At 49.2% G+C, this 16,562-nt stretch overlaps 1 protein-coding gene and 1 long non-coding RNA gene across 3 annotated transcripts in view; one reads left to right on the top strand and one right to left on the bottom strand.

Moving 5' to 3' along the window:
• FGF1 (fibroblast growth factor 1) overlaps positions 1-16,562 on the bottom strand; it is a 99,790-nt gene that overhangs the window by 77,840 nt on the left and 5,388 nt on the right. For both annotated transcript variants that reach the window (XM_046000767.1, XM_046000765.1), the window contains exon 2: positions 11,765-11,918. The gene's annotated coding sequence lies outside the window, so the exon portion shown is untranslated. The remainder of the gene's footprint in view (positions 1-11,764; positions 11,919-16,562) is intronic.
• Positions 9,591-16,562, top strand: part of LOC123938953 — a 31,283-nt gene continuing 24,311 nt past the window's right edge. Inside the window, exons 1-2 of the long non-coding RNA XR_006817792.1 lie at positions 9,591-9,668; positions 11,173-11,266. This is a non-coding gene — a long non-coding RNA (uncharacterized LOC123938953). The remainder of the gene's footprint in view (positions 9,669-11,172; positions 11,267-16,562) is intronic.

Genomic DNA, 16,562 nt, shown 5'->3' with positions numbered 1-16,562 from the left:
AGCGATCATCTCCAGACAATGGGTAAATTTTTTTTTCTGGTATTGGCTACTTTTCCCGTAGTGAAATGTATTAATGATGTAAAGATAATAATTTTAAGTAACACATACTCGTTAACCCAACAATTTCAGTAAACAATTTTTGAGTATCCACTATGTACCAGGTGCTATGTGTTCCAAACATTAGAAAAGAAAATACAAACAAAAAGGAAAATCTGTTGGGCACCTGGGTGGTTCAGTGGTTTAAGCCGCTGCCTTCGACTCAGGTCATGATCTCAGGGGCCTGGGATCGAGTCCTACATCGGGCTCTCTGCTCCGCAGGGAGCCTGCTTCCCTCTCACTCTCTCTCTGCCTGCCTCTCTGCCTACTTGTGATCTCTCTCTGTCAAATAAATAAATAAAATCTATTAAAAAAAAAAAAAAAGGAAAATCTGCTGATATCCCCGCGCCACTCACATTCTAGACGATCTCCTTCCTTCCAGACTCTTTCAGTGCAGTTTTTGGAACTGAGGAGTCATAGAGCAGGCAGCCCTGAGCCCTGGTCAATAGGAGTTCATTCAGCCAGTTGGGGCCAAGCAGCCCCTGAGCCCCGACTCTGCCACTTGGACCAGCAGATGACACTGCCCCCTAAGCTTTAGCTCCGTTCCCAGTGACCAGGACTAAGTGGTACCCGCTTCATCGGTCTCTCGGAGGATGCAGTGAGTTACAAGTACCTGAGGTACATAGCAAGTCATGTTATTATTATTGCTGTATGTAGAACAAAAACGCTGCGATTCTGCTTTGTTTTCCTTCTCCTTTCTTCCCAAGAGTGTAAATAGTTGTGTTTCTCTTCGACAGCAGAGACCACTGTTCGGGTCCTTTGGGCGTATAAAGTCATCTTTGAATTTTGTGTGCAGGTGAGATCACCCAGTTAAAGCTTTTTGGCCTCATACCCAAGCCAAAGCTGTAAAGGACAGAGAGAGGGGCCATGGTGAAGAGGAGCTTATATGTGCCTTTCAGAAAATCGTGGGAGTCAGTGTTGGACAAAAATCTTACTTAATTGGGTTTGGAAACCTAATAAATCTGGTGAGTTATAGGCAATAGGACATCTAAACTTTCATGGCTTATTCTGACCACTTCTTGCCTTTGAGTCTTGGTGTTCTACTCTGTCTTCTGAATGGGGGTACTTAGGGCTCTTTGGAAGGACAATGGCCAGTGCCAGGCTCATTCTTGGAAGAACCTGCCTGTTTCTAGCTGTGGCATGGCCTGGCTGCAGCCTAGCCACCATCATCTCCTTTCTGCACAATTCTGAGGCCTCTGAACTCATGCCCTGCCTTCCCTCCCGCCCCTCTTAGGGTCTGTTCTCCACTCACAACCCGATAAGCATCTTAAAATGTCCATCATTGTATGTTACCTCCTAATTTTAATCCCCAGCGACTTTCCACCGCCCTCAGACAAAAGCCCCAACTTTCAACATGACTCCATATCTCTGTGAGATCTGTTCTTTGCATGCTTCCCCATTTTGAGCACATCTTCCCCCTATCCACCGTACTTGAAGTATCCTGGCCTTCTGTTGGAATTCTAGAACACACCATGCACTTGCTTACCTCGAGACCTTACCCCTATTCTTCCTTCCACACAGAATATTCTTGGCCTTACTCTTTGCTTGTGTGATGCCCCTCGTTCTTCCGGCCCTCTCTTCCGTGCCACGACCTTAGAGAGGCTTTCCCTGGCTACATGATTTGTCACAGCTCTTCTTGTTGGTGCCTTGTTTGTCCCTTTTATAGACTAGGTCTAAACAAATTTCTACGATTTCACATATTTATTTGTTGGCTTACTTGGTGTGTATGTCTGCGTGCTCAGCCTGCCTGTCCCCGGTGTTCCCTACCCTTTGAGAACATAAGGTCTCTGAGGGCAGGGACTGTATCTTTCCCTTTGTTGCCATGTCCTCCGGCAGAGGCCCTCTGAGAGAAGGTGCCCAATAAATATGAAGGGAAGTGAGAGAAGGAAGGAGGGAGGAAGGAAATCTCCAAAAAGGGGGATGCTTTTCCAGGCAGCCCAGTTCCCCGGGAATGTGGGCAGTGTGTCTTGCTCAGCCCTAGCATTACTGTGCAAGTTTAAAAATAAAACCCCTGGGTGGAGTGAGAAGCCTTCAGAGAGGATGGGGGAGAGATAATGAGAAACATGAGCAGCCAACTCAGGCCCAGCAGGATGTGGGACTGGCCAGGAAGAGAAGGGGACCTTGACTCCAGGGAAACACTGACTTTGGGGGTGTAATAGTCTGACGAGTGTAGGACTGCTAATTAGTCACCGAGGTCTTTCTCTTGATCTGCAGTATGAGAAGACTTTAAAGTAGCCAATTCAGCCCCTGCTTCCATCCTACAGTAAGACATGTTGAGAGCTCTTTTGAAGAGATGTTCTTTATCCTCGCTGAAACAAGGGCCTCCACACCCCACATCTGACTGCCATTCCGTCAGAAGAAGAAAAGGCCAGGAGGTAACAGAGGCGATTAAGCCTGCTTTGGCTCACCCTCCCGCTGACCTTCCCCAGGGCCTGTCCCAGCGTGGGATCCGAACCTCCCACCACAGTGGGGCCCCTGGCCAGACATCCTAAGGTGTATCCGCCCTCCAAAGGCTTGGCTCACTTCTGGGACAGCGTAAGTCAGGGAGGGTCAGGTCAGCGGGTCACTAGAGAAAACTCGGACATCGCCTTGGAAACGCTCTCCCCTGATGTGTGCTGCCTCCATTTGGATCCACCCTGAACCAGCTGCGGGTTCAATCCTCAGGCCTCAGTGGGAGGTGGAGAGGCATCTGGGGAAGGTCAGAGTGGGTCAGGAAGGGGTCCCCCTCCTTTAAGGAAGACCATGAATCTTCAGGCCTTCGTGAGAAGTCTGACATCCCAGGGGAGCAGCGGGCTAAAAATCCATAATCTGGTCCTGGCCCCGGTGGTGCAAGGATGGGCTGAGCTGAGTGCAGGGGCTGCCAGCATCCCCTCTTTCAGACCATGACCTGGACCCCTTCCCATAATCCATCTCTCTGCGCTGCTCCAGAAGCCAAGTGATGTGCTCATGGTCACCTGGTGCAAGCAAATATTGGCAAGCCTTTAACGCATTGATCTCCGCTGGGTTTTTTTCCATATCCACAGCTATGTGGTGGTCAGGAAGGCCACAAAGGAAGGAGTTTAGAGAGGGACAGCTGGAGCTCTACACGCCGTGCTTAACCTCCAACCCACTCTCTAGAGGCAGCTCTTGTAGAGAAGGAGCCCAGAGCATAAAAAGGACCGGTTTCTTACGCAAGGTCACGCAGTGGGGAGGGATGAAGCAGCAGACTGCCTCAGTGCAAAAGCCAGGCCAGTCCAGCCTATGCCAGCCTGTCGCTTTCATCCCAGCAGTTGGATTTTCAAATGACTTAAGCTCAAAGTCCCAGACCAGGGCCCTAGAGCAGTATTTGTGAGGAGTCTGTGCCCTGAGGAACCTCACGCCCCTGGATGGGTGGGAATCCCAAAGCCATTATGTGAACTGAGCAGAAGGAGGCTGCTGAAGTTGACTCCTGTAATTGTTGGAAACGCCCACAGCCTCAAAGTACTGAACAAGTAGCCTGTGTGTATTCCATGTTCAGCTCTTTATGTGCTCTATTGCTTTCTTGGCTAGTTCTAGGTTCCTGACACAAGGATTTTATTTTATTTATTTTTATTTTTAAAGATATTTTATTTATTTAATTGACAGAGAGAGACACACGCAGGGGGAGTGGGAGAGGGAGAAACAAGCTTCTCGCTGATCAGGAAGCCCAATGGGGGACTCAGTCCCAGGACCCTGGGATCGTGACCTGAGCCGAAGGCAGACGCTTAACGACTGAGCCACCCAGGTGCCCCTGATAAAAGGATTTTAAAGTGCTGAGAAAGCACAGGGTGATAACTGTCTCTTGAAACAACAACAAAAAACTGATGGAGAAACAGTAGGACAGCAGACGACCTTCGTGTCCCAGAAACATTTTTTTTAGATCAACTAAACTCTTACAAAGCCTTCTAAAAAAAGGCCTTAGCCAGACTACAAACTTGGCAATAATTATATTTTATTGAGCAAATACTGTGTTGTGTGTTACATCCTAAACCTTCTTGGTGCTTTACACAGACTGTTTCACTTAAGTTTCAACCCAGCCCTACGAGAGAGCAGTACCCAACGTTGACAATGTCATGCAGAACGGACTTAGCCTCTATCGACACCCATACTCATGGCAACAACTCCAGGAAACAGGTGCCCCTGTTCTATTTCACAGAAATGGAGAAGTTGTGTAACTTGTCCAGGGCCATGCATCTGTTGATTCAGAGCCAGAATTCAAAGCCAGCCCTTCCCCAGAGTCCATGCCCTTGGCCATTTTGCTCCCCTACCATTAGGCAGCACAGACTGTCAGTCTGAACTAATGAAAGGGTAATGAGAGCAGTGGGTCAGAATTGGAACCATGTGATGAGTCTTGGGCTTCTCTGTTGACTCTCTCTCTAAGGAACTTAGCACTCTGCTTCCGGAGCCCTCAACAAAGTCATCCAGGACCAGCTGGGGAGAATGGAGCAAGTTTTCTGTAGCCACCTGGGCGAAGATTCTGTGCTTGCTTCTCTAATTTAAATTCCGTATCACCAAAGCTGGAGAAGCCTAGGCCAACTCAACCCATGACTCTGAACTGGGAGAATGTTCTCTGGGCTGCAGACTTGCTCTGTGTGGGCTCTAGGGAGTGACTGGAGCCTTCATCTCAGCTCTCCCCTTGCTGCCACTTCTAACTCTGACAGAGATCCTGCGGAAGGACAAGAAGACTCTCATTTCTAGAGATTCTTTATGGCCCCAGAGATACTGGTGCAGCCCTTTGCACACATTGATTAATCAAAGCAAACTGCTTCCGTTCCCACCTGACTAATGGTTCCAGTTGCCTCCGTAGGTGCAAGGGCCGGAACTCAATGGATCAATGTCTTCCTTCTAGGTGCCTGCCATCACTTACTTGCCTTTGATGCCCATCAGCCAAAAGACATTATTCATCTCTAAACATGAATAATACAATGAAGCTGAATTTTCCAGGCAACAAGAGTGAGTTCTCTGAAGAGGTGAGACCAGGCTGGCTAAGCCAGATTTGGTGGCATATGGCTTGGGGACCCATGAGGGGTATGCTCCCCTAAGTCAGGGTTGGAGGTGCTTGGTGCAAACTTGTCAGCTTTGCCTTCAGATGTGATGCACCCCTTTCTAGAGCTATGAGGAACAACAGACTGGGAGATCCCATAGCTGGCCTTGGCCTTAGGCTTTCCCACTCCAAGACTGAATGATTCACTCATTCATTCCTTGGGCCAATATTTGTTGAGCACCTGCTCTGTGGCTAGGCTCTGCCCTAGGGATACAGCATGAAACAAGATGGACGAGCTTCTGCCCTCACGAGGCTCATGTTCTAGTGGGGAAGACGGGCAACAGTAAGTCTTAGAAAACTGAAAAGTAGAGACTGGGACAGTGCCATGAGAGGGAGAGACAGGAAAGAAAGCCTCTTTGGGGAGTTCCCAAGAGAGGTGAGGCCCGAGGGTGAAAAGAGCTGCTATGTGAAGAACAGGGGGAGCATTCCAGGTAGATGGAACAGCAGTCATAAAGTCCGAGAGGCAGGCAAGGACATGGCACCACAGAGGAACAGGAAAGAGGCCGGTGGGGCTAGAGTGGGGGGATGTAAGAGGAGCAGAGTCGGGATCTTGCTCCCCAAGAGGCCTCGGGCTGCTTACTCACCTTTCTGAAAATCACCTCTCTCCTCTGAAGTGTGCTCCGCTTGCTCCAAGAACTTATCCTTGCTTAGCCACATCCAGTCCCTCTTCAGAAAGAACAAGGAAGAGAGTTCTTTTTGTGGCAGGTGGGGCCTGTCAAAGGCATGGCTCTAGTTTTACTTGGGGACTCTTGTGGGGATGGTGCCCACAAGACGGGCATGGATGAGAAGTGTCCCAGCGATGGGCATGGTGTGTTGTTGCAGTAGCAGGCTTGCTGCTGCTCCCAGGAACTCAGCAATAAGGCAGCATTTGGCTTTGCCCTGCTTCTTTCAGATGCTTCTCTGCCCCTTCTCACCCCTGATAACCTCAGGGGTCTTTCTGGGCTCCCTGCCCTTAACTTCTTTCCCTGCCCTTACTTCTTTCCCTTTCACAACCGGAATCTCTGCCCTTCTCAGCAGCCCGATGGAATCAGATGAAATCATTGCCTCTGGAATGTGCCTGCTCCTATTGCTTCAGGCAAAGCAGACAGGCAGAGAGCATGTATTCCGAGGCCTCTCTTTGTCCTCCAAGGAATGCCGAACAGGGGGCCGCCCAGTCAACCCATCCAAGGTACCCAGCTTGCTATCACACACAGGAGAGAACTGTCCCTATTCGACCCTTTCCAGTGGGACGGTGACAAACACCTAGAATGTTGCGGGTAGACCACAGCTACAACAATTTTTTTTTTGAGGTCCTGGAACTTGTCCCTAGAGGCAGTGCAGCCAACCCTAAGTCTGGGAGCTCAGAAAACCTGTTGTCTGGCTTCAGGGTGGACCCACTGCCAAACCACACCATCGGCATCTCCATCCCAGCCTTCCCCTTTGTTGAAAGGGGTTTTCCCTATATAGGATCACTTCCTTCTCTGGCCTTCTGTGGTTCTCCTTTGAAGAACCTAAATTGGGGGCACCTGGGTGGCTCAGTGGGTTAAAGCCTCTGCCTTCGGCTCGGGTCATGATCTCAGGGTCCTGGGATCGAGCCCCGCATCGGGCTCTCTGCTCCGCGGGGAGCCTGCTTCCTCCTCTCTCTCTGCCTGCCTCTCTGCCTAGTTGTGATTTCTCTCTGTCAAATAAATAAAATATTTAAAAAAAAAAAATAAGGCAATTGTGCCTTCTCAGTGAAGAACCTAAATTGTCAGCATAGTTGCCATTGTCCAGACCCCTCCTGGGCCTTGAACTTGGCTGTCTCCTCTTTCTTCTTCCTTGCATTCCAGCCACACTGGCCTTTCCTCCACTCCTTGGCAATGCCACACTTCCTCATCCCAGGTGACCCTGGGAGTACTCTTCCCTCCATCTGAAACACTCATCCCTCGCCCAGTGGACCCTTGGCAGTCCCTCACTTCTCAACGCAGGCATCATGAACTCACCAAAGCTTTTCTAGACCCCCTGACTGGGTCAAGTAGTGCATTTGCTTCTCTGAGACACTCAGAAGTACTGCGTGCTTGAGGTCTATATCCCTATCTGGCCTCTGGCTTTCCTGAAGGTAGGGACCATCCATTCCAGGCTCTGTTCTACCCCAGTGTTCAACATGCTCCCTAGCACACAGGTGGCCTCCCACAGGGCAGTGGAATGGACCTGTCATGGACATGAATGACCCTTAAGTATCCCGTATCCCAGTCCCCATTCTCTCTCCTTTTCCTCTCCCTGCCTCTTTGTTTCTTTACTTTTCCTTCCCGCTTCCCTCCTCATCCTTGCTATTCATTCCTTCTTCCTTCCTGGGACCTGGACCTGCCTGTGACTCCCATGAACAGTGTTGAAGAACAGTCGTGAACAACAGAAGAATAGTCGTGAGTTAAAGAGAATGTTGTCGTAGCTTGCTATAATGTGTTGGCCTCAAATGAGATCACCCCAAACTCAGGGGCTGCGGGAAGAATGTAGGTTCCCACTGTACTAGTCTGCTAGGGCTCCCGTAGCAAGTACCATGACCATGGCTCAAACAATAGAAGAACATTGCCTCGCAGTTCGGGGGGCCGGAAGTCCAAAACCAAGTATCGGCAGGGCTGGTTCCTTGGGAGAGCGGCAAGGGAAAGCGCTGTTCCAGGGCTCTCTCCATCTTATAGATGGCAGCTGGCTCCTTCTGAGTCTGGGAGGGAGGGATCCATTCCAGGCCTCTGTCCCTGACTTGGAGATGCCCTCTTTTCCCTGTGTCTTCATGTCATCGTCCCTCTAGATCTGTCTCTGTGTCCCAATTGCCCCATTTATAAGGATGTCAGTCACACTGGATTAGGGCCCACCCTAATGAAGTCATTTGGATTGATTTCCTCTGTAAAGGCGGCTCCAGATTAGGTCACATTCTGATATTCTGGGGGTTAGTATTTCAGCATATGCGTTTAAATAGAGGACACAGTTCAGCCCATAACACTTGCCTTCCACCTGTCCACTGCCCTGATCCTTTTTGATTTATGAAGGAGAAAAAGGTAAGGAAGCACAGGGACACATCTGAGGAAATTATGTGGGAGCCTGGGAACAGAAGTGGACAAGAGAGGAATGTGAACCAGAGAAGGACCCCCAAGAGTGAAAAGGGAAAGGCTGAACTGACAAGCAGCTAAAACCCCAGTTGTCGCCTGGCCCAGAGGTTTCCTGCTGCTGTTCTGGTTATGGGCTCATCCTACGTTCACACCCAGACCAGTTGCTTCCTAGCAGTTCGGACTTGCCCCTCCTTTGTAACAGGTGGGTAGTGAGCACAGTTAACCGATGGGACGGCTCTGAAGACTGATGGAGGGAGGAGCATGAAAGGTTTGCCACTGTGCCGAGCACAGAGTAACTCAGGGCACAGCGGGTGTGGCGTCATCGACCTTACTGCCAGTGGGGGGCAGGTCCCAGGAAAATGGTCATTTGGGAAGAAGGTGATTACAAGGAAGAGGCTGATGGTCACTGAGGCCAAATGACTCTTGTATTCTCATTCACGGTAAGAGCCATGATCAGACTGCAGCTGTGGCCTGTGGACCAAAGTCAGAATCACCTGGGCCCCACCCAGGAAATGTAGAATCCTGGGGCCCTCAGCAGCCTGGCTAAATGAGGACCACTGTGGGCAGGACCCGGGTACCTGATCTTTTAAACAAGCTCCCCTGTGGTTCTTATGCATGTGAAAGTTTGCAAACCACAGATCCTGAAGAGACAGAGATGAGTCTTGTCCAAACGACCACCCACATCTACACAGTCCTGGCGCAAGGCAAGCATGCCCCTCATACCTGCCGTCCTCGCCAGCATTCCTGGACAAAGTCAGAGAGGTAGTCTGGAGCAACTGTGCATAAAGCCAGGCAGAGTGCCTAAAACACACTAGGGGCTTAGGAAAACACTAGCAACCAGCACAGAAGCCCTTCAATTTCTGAATGCTCTGAGATGCAAGCAGAACTCCACACCGGAGCCAGAGCACCTCCATGCTGCCCCACAGGTGGCTCTGGTGGTCACTCACAGAGTATCATTTTGGACTTGGGAACAGATGGGCTCGGGACAGCCTTTTCAGACCGCCATTCAGTAGTAGCAATAGCCGATACTCACGTAGTACTCACTCTAAGCCAGGCACTGTGCTAAGAGCATGATTCATTTGATCCTTTCACCAACAAGGATGGGAATTTATTACCCCATCTTACAGACGACGAAACTGAGGCCCAAGGCCATGGCACGTCTGAACCTGAACCCCAGGAAGCTCAGCAGCAGAATCTATGCACTTGGCCACTATGTTAGGCTGCCTCTCTTAAGTAGTGATATTTAAGAATCAGACCATTGATACTGTTACGCTGAAAAAGTAAATAAAATGAAAAAAAAAAAAGAAAAAAAAAAGAATCAGACCATTGTTGTTCCATTCCTCCCTCTTTTCTCCCTCTAGGCCACTAACCTAGATGCTTGCCCTTGTCCTCATACCTTGGACTCTGCCTCCCAGCCAAGTTGGACATCCTGTCAGCCCAGGCCCATCCTCCATTAGCTGCCCACCCAGGTAGGTACCCTCCCTTCTCTGTGGCTGAGTGGGCTTGATCCAGTGGTACCTTGAAATGGGACACCTTGAGAGTACCCCATGGATATTGGTTGATCAGCAAATCCTTTTTTAAGGAAAAAAAACTCACTCGCCTGTAATTTGTGTCATGTGTGGGTGTTAGGTTTACCTAACAAATGACCGCAGATTATTTTTCTAGTAACTTAAATGAAGGAGTATTGCATTAGCCAAGCCACACCTATTTGATGATGTGCAAGGGGCATGACTCCCACTATGCACCATCTCTGCTTCCCAGAAGCTGGCACAGCAGGCCTGGTAGTATCCTGACCCTCCGTAGTTGACTCAGGGTCCAGTGAACGCCTGTCAGCAGAGTCAGCGAGCAGCCCCTCTGTCCTGGGATCAGGCATCCCTGTACTAAGGGCGGATAAGCGTGTGATGTCCATCTACCGTGGCCAAATACAAATACAGTCATCACCACTGATGCTCCCCGCCTGTGATGTCACACCACCGAACGAAGCAGATAGTGCTTCCTTGAGTCCTTTTTGCAACCAGGCGAGCCATCTGTGTATGACTGCACACCAGATTTGGGAGGCAGTTTACAAGAAACTCTGTGTTTCCTCCCTTAATTGTTTAAGCATTAACTTCACTCTTGATTAAGCACTTCATCTGCAAATCCATTTACTCATACTAAAAAAGGCAGGGTCAACAGAAGTGAGTCTCCAGTGTTCCCCGTGGTCCTCGGCAGCAATTGGATGCTCTTGCCTTCAGATATACAATCTCAAAAGGGGACTTTCCTCAGAAGCCCTCAATGACCAACACAAAGAAAACAAAGGAAAAGGGAATTTGTGACTGTGAATCACAGGCTCCACCAAAATCCACACTCATTCACCCAGACAGCCCCAGTACCCCACCGGCCGACGCTTCACTGGACACCACTTTGCAAAGCCAGGCTCATTTCTTTTCAACCCTTTGCCCCCATCAGGCTGGCTCAGCCCCACACAGCACCCGGTTCATCCTCTGCCGGATGCTTGCCTTCCCACTGGTGTGTACAGAGCTAAATCATAAACAATCAATCCCTGTGGGGAACGAAAGGGAAAGTGCCCAAGCAGAAAAGAATGCAGAGAAGTGGGGGTGGGTTGAAACAGCAGGAGAAAAGGAGAGTGTTTACATTCTGCCAAGTCACAGAGGGAGTGCTTGGACCCGGTGCTCAGATAAGGTGGGTTCCTCTGGGATCTCTGAAAAAATGGGTGCTTGATTGAATACCTGAATTCTGCCCCAGACCTGGAGGTCTGAATTAATCAAGTGCTCCTCTCTAAAAGCCTTGCATACTTTGGGCATGGAATCGTGATGTGGGTGTGGCTAGCCATTCGAGTACCTTCTCTTCGGGTGTCTGTCTGCAGGGCTACCGAGAGGAGGATATGATTTTCAAAGAAGATCAGAAGAAGGTAAGGAATAATCCAGGTGGCTGGAAGGGCCATCAGAATACCAGCCTGTCCTCTCATTGCAGCCTGACTTTCCTACCAAAATGCTGATAAAACCTGAGGTGCCCAGCCAGTGAACAGACTTCCTGAGGCAGCTGAACATCCAGGCTCCCCAAGGGGGTGAGTGTGCCAGCCAGACTTACTAAAGCCACAGATTTTGGCTTCTGCCGAACCAAAGGGCCACATCCAGCACTTTGGTAAATGAGAACATTCTGTCCCCTCCAGTCCTCACCAGCCCGGCAGCCTGGAGGAAGGAAGGTGTTGGGCGGCATGGGGCATGATTATTTTTACGGTGTCTAAACTCTAGGTGCTATTTTTACCTGCCTGTGCCACCAGCAAGCCCTTCCCCCAGAGCAGTCTGCAGCCCGGCTTCAGTCCAGCCAGAGGGGAGCTTCTGGGTGTTCCGTGCAGGACAGCTGCTTCCAGTGGGATCCAGTGGGATCAGCTTCAAACATCCTACTGCCTTCACTCTCCCCGATTTTTTTTTTCTCCTCTCTGTGTCATTGTTGTCCTTGCACTTAGATACACACACACACACACACACACACACACACACACACACTCAGCTCTGCATATATGCTGCTCTTTGTTTCCTAGAACAGACGCTCAGAGTCTTACCTGAAAAACTTGCAGGCTGAGGACTGCGCCTCTCTGTCCAAGGGGAAAGGGAATCCACAGGGTGTCGCCCGCTCTGTGTCGCGGTCGCTGTGCCGTCGCGGCTTCCCGAGCGGCCCCGCGCGCTGGCTCTCTGGACTGCTTGGCTGCTGCAGCTCTGTGTGGGGAGAGGGGACGGGCCGTGGCATGCACATCAGGGTGCTGGTCCGCCTCCAGACACCATGCCACAGAGCCGGCTACCAGTCCCGCAGGCCTGTGTGGGAAGGAGGGGGGCTGGCTGGGGGTGCCGAGAATGGCAGCCTCTGGGTCGCTCTCTGGCCTCATTGATCAGCAGAGGGGACCCGCCTTCAGACAACAGCCCACAAGGACCCCACCCACAGGGACACACACAAAGCTCTACGTGCCCCCAACACGGACAGCCAGTAGCGGGACCAGGAATGCAGAGCTATTGGCCGGCAGAGAAGGGAGGCAGAGACAGCAGACGGCAGCAGCAACTGTCCTGGGTGTTATTCTAGCGTGGTTTGTCTTGGGGCAAATGGCTGAGCCGAATGGACTACTGGCCTGTCTGAGCGGAATCCTGTTTATTTGGAAGTCTCAGTCGCCAGGGAAACAGCAGGTCGTGGCTCAGAGACGCTCCTCTGGAATCAGAAGGCTGCTGGATGAAAGAGTCCCTTTCTGTTCTGTCATCTGGCATCCCTGCACAGGGTGTAGGTGTGTGAGTGTGGCAGTGTGTGTGTGTGTCTGTCTGTCTGTCTGTGCCATTCCTAGAGCCAAGCCTTAAAGAGGGCATGTTGCAAAGCCATTCAAGGCAATGGCCATCCAGGCCAGGGCTGGAAGGGGCTGCAGAGTGAGCATTTCTGTCATTCCTTACCCGTGGTCGAGCCTGTCACTGCTGAACTAGGCAAGTGAAGCCTCAGGTAAGGCCAGTTCCCGGGGTGGGGATTTCATTAAAGAACCTCGGGCATCATCTTTATGCCACTGGTCAGGACAGGATGAGGAAGGGAGGAAGCTGCCTGTACAAAAAGCTCTTTGGCTAGAAGGTAGGGAGTGAAGCTGGAAATTGGATTGAGAGGATACAGATCAGGAGGTATCTTTGAAGAGACTAAATGGAAACATGATTAAGGGTTTCCTATAATTGATGAAGAGTCCCTCCTCCTCAGGTAGGCATTTGAGCCTACGTGTGTGTGTGTGTGTATTTGTCTAAGCCTACCCACCTGATGATTCAGACAGACAGGTACGGATTGACCTGTGAGGACTAGAAATAGGCTCTCTGTTCTCCACTTCCCCTTGGAAGGTGGAGGCGGGAGCCTGTTCTCCAGGCACATCGTATAGCATCTAATGCGTTCTGCGGTAGCATACGGGGAGCCATTTTTGTGCCTTCTGAGGGGATGAGTCCAGAGAAGCTCATCCTCTGAGAAGCACAAACATCACTTAACTCCAACCATGGATGAGCCGCAGCTCTCCTGAAAGGGGCTTGAAAAGTACAGAAAAAGTTGATTTCACCAAATCTTACTCACTGGAACCTCCATGAACTGCCATGTCTACATCCTCATAGGCACTCATAATTTGCTTTACAAAATAATAATCTTCCTGAGGATCTGCTCATTGCCGAAGGGCCTTCTGAAGCCCAGAGAGGTAACAGTATTGCAGACAATCATCTTCTCAATACTGAAGAAAGAGTATGCTGCACCCAGTGTGCATGTTAACTTTCTAGCACGTGGGATGATGGATTTTAAGGTTAAAGAACACTCACTTAGGAAATTAAGCCCATTAAATAGCAGACCAAAAATTTTGAGGACAGAGAGGCAGCTCAGAGTCTGTACCCCTAACTAAAACCCTCGCTGTGACTAAAAATAAGTGTCCCTTGCTCAGGGTCCTGCCTACACGGCATGGCTGGCCCTTCCTGGGCAGCTCAACTCCTTGGGGCTCCCCTGTCCCTCTGTCACACGGGAGATTAATGAGACTCTGCTACCCGCATCTTCCCAGCAAGCCCACATCTATATTGTGAGATCCAGTATGCCAAAGTGCGTGAAAGCACCTTGAAAACCGGTAACGCATGTGTAAGTAACTATTTTAGTTCTGTTTTTCCATGACATCTAGTTGTGAAATGCTGTTAAAAACAAAACTAAACAAAACAAAAGCCTACATAGCTTTTAGGCAAATATAATCCCTAGCTACTGATATAAACTAATTTCTTTACTGCATATCTGGTACTCGGCAATGATACTGTCCAACTGTGGGGAAATAATGAATCCTCTGTTCCTTAAAGTATTTACTATAATAGAATGCCCCTCAATATCGAATTTTCAAGAATGTCACCTTAATATCCCCCAAATTCCAGATTCACTTCAACTTGCACATCAAGCATCTCGATTCATCTTTTAAAATAATTACATTTGGATGTTTTGACTCAGGAGACACGATCAAGTTAATGTTTTCTGGCCTGTTATTTAGCATGGGAAGGGACTTGGGGGTGGCCTCGCCTGGAAGTCTGGCCTCAGAATAGCCCTCGAGCTCTGGGCCAGGAAATAGTCCACACAAATAATAGCCGGTAGGGCTGCTTATTAAACATCCACAAGACGCCGGCTCCTCTACAGACCATGTAATAGAACCCATCTCTTCCCCCAAAGCTCCCAGACCACTTTTAAAGCCATTTGTGCGATGGCTACAACCTGTGTGCGGGCCTCCTAGCAGTGCAGAGGGTGGGTCTGGGAAAGGAAGAACACAGCAGATTTGCAGGACCAACAGAAACCCTGGGAGAAGCCTGGTCGGTTTATACACAGAGGTGTGGCCACGGCCAGAGTCATCCACACCTAAAATGCTTTGACTGGTTGCGGAGGTGAGATTTTTTCCTTCTGCATCCTAAGAGATTGACTCACAGTGGAGCCCTTGAGCGGCTGCCGGTAGAGGAAGTAGCTCTAAACCTCTTCTAAGGGCCGTAGCAGGGTGATAAAGGTGGAGGGTGGCACTGCTGTGCGTTTACTTACTTATTCTGCGCTCAGTGCTCTGTAATCAGACGTCCCTGGCCAATTTCACTAACATGACAGCAGGGTCAGAGCATGACAGAATCAGCAGAATTCAAAATGCCCCCCAGTAAATACTACCCCTCTTCGGGCATAACCTAGAAGCAGTGGTTTCTTGTGCCTTGAATCTTGAGGCAGGTCGTCAATATTTGCTTTAAAACGTCCCCCTTCGTTCATCCTGCTTACAGAAATGATGCAGTTATGTGAAACACACACCAGACACACTGCATTTTCTTTCTAATTTCATCTGACCTTGTTGGGACACGACAAATCCTAATCAGCTGACAGGAGAAATCAGATGCTGCATTATACTCTCTCTCCTAGAAAAGTATTTCCTTCTGTTTATGCCAAATCATGCAATTAAATGAAGGGCATGCTGGCCTCATGGTGAACCAAATGCCAGGATGTCGGGGGAGCGATTTGACAAACAGGGCAAAGAGAAACGCAGCAGACATTCACAGGAAATTGTATTAGTTGCCCGAGGAGATCTGAAAGCCACAAACATCACCAGAGCCGCAGGACAGAAACAGGGCCTAGTGGTTTTCAGGCGGGCAGTAGCCAATCCCATGATAACCCAAGAACAGCTCAGGGACTTCAGGAGCCCGAGCTTGGAAAGGACTCTAATACACGTGGGGTGGGCTTCCTCTCTCTGATATTGATCATCCATCACCTATTCTTTGCTTTCCTTTATCTCAGTTTTTCAATTTTTATTTTAAAATATTTTATCTTTGGGGCGCCTGGGTGGCTCAGTGGGTTAAAGCCTCTGCCTTCGGCTCAGGTCATGATCCCAGAGTCCTGGGATCGAGCCCCACATCAGGTTCTCTGCTCAGCAGGGAGCCTGCTTCCTCCTCTCTCTCTCTGCCTACCTCTCTGCCTACTTGTGATCTCTGTCAAATAAATAAATAAAATCTTTTTAAAAAAAATAAAATATTTTATCTTTAAGTAAAAGTAATGCTTCACACATGTGACAAAAATGCATGACACATGGAAGGCTGTAAAATGACCCTCATTAATCTCTCCCCAGAGATAACCATCATTAACTTTCTTATTTTTATTTTTTGGAACATTTGGGGGAAACTGACTTCATCCATCTGAATGTGTATGTGCACAAAAACAACAGTGTCCTGCATTGTTGTTTGTTTTCCCCCTAATAACAGATCTTTGCATTGGTCTAGTCCATCCAAGCACCAGTATTCCTGGGTTATTAGAATATGCTCCTAGCTGATTTTCCTGCTTCTAGAACCCTAACCCTCTATATTTCATTCCCGAGGAATCCTGCTGAAAGGTAAATCAGATCATGTCCCTGTTTGTTCCAAACTGTGCATTGCCTTTGACTTGTTCTACGAACAAAAGCTAAGCTTGCTACCACCACTTGCTTCCCTAGGTTCCCTGCTATGAACTCCTTGCTCCCTGTGTTCCAGTCGTACTATTCATCTAGGCCAAATGTAGTCCTACCTCAGAACCTTTGCATCTGCTATTCCCTCTACTTAATATGTACACATTTATTTTCTGCCCCTCTTTGTATGGCCAGCTCTTGCTTATTATTCTTATCTCATTTCAGATTGCCTCTTCCCTGGCCACTGGCTCTAAATCAGCTCCCATCACTGTCCTTCATATCCCCTTACTTTCTTTACCTTCATAGACCTTACTACCATTGAAACATTATCATGTTCAGTTATTTGTTTACTTGTTTGCTTCCTCTCTCCCCTACCACACACACTGGAATGTCAACTCCATGAAGAAAGCAGGGGTTTCATCTATCCTTTAACCATTACAAA

Source organism: Meles meles, chromosome 3 (genome assembly GCF_922984935.1).
Source record: "Meles meles chromosome 3, mMelMel3.1 paternal haplotype, whole genome shotgun sequence".
Classification (NCBI taxonomy): Eukaryota; Metazoa; Chordata; class Mammalia; order Carnivora; family Mustelidae; genus Meles; species Meles meles.
Note: the sequence above shows the minus strand (reverse complement) of the source record. Positions and strands in the feature narration are given on the sequence as shown.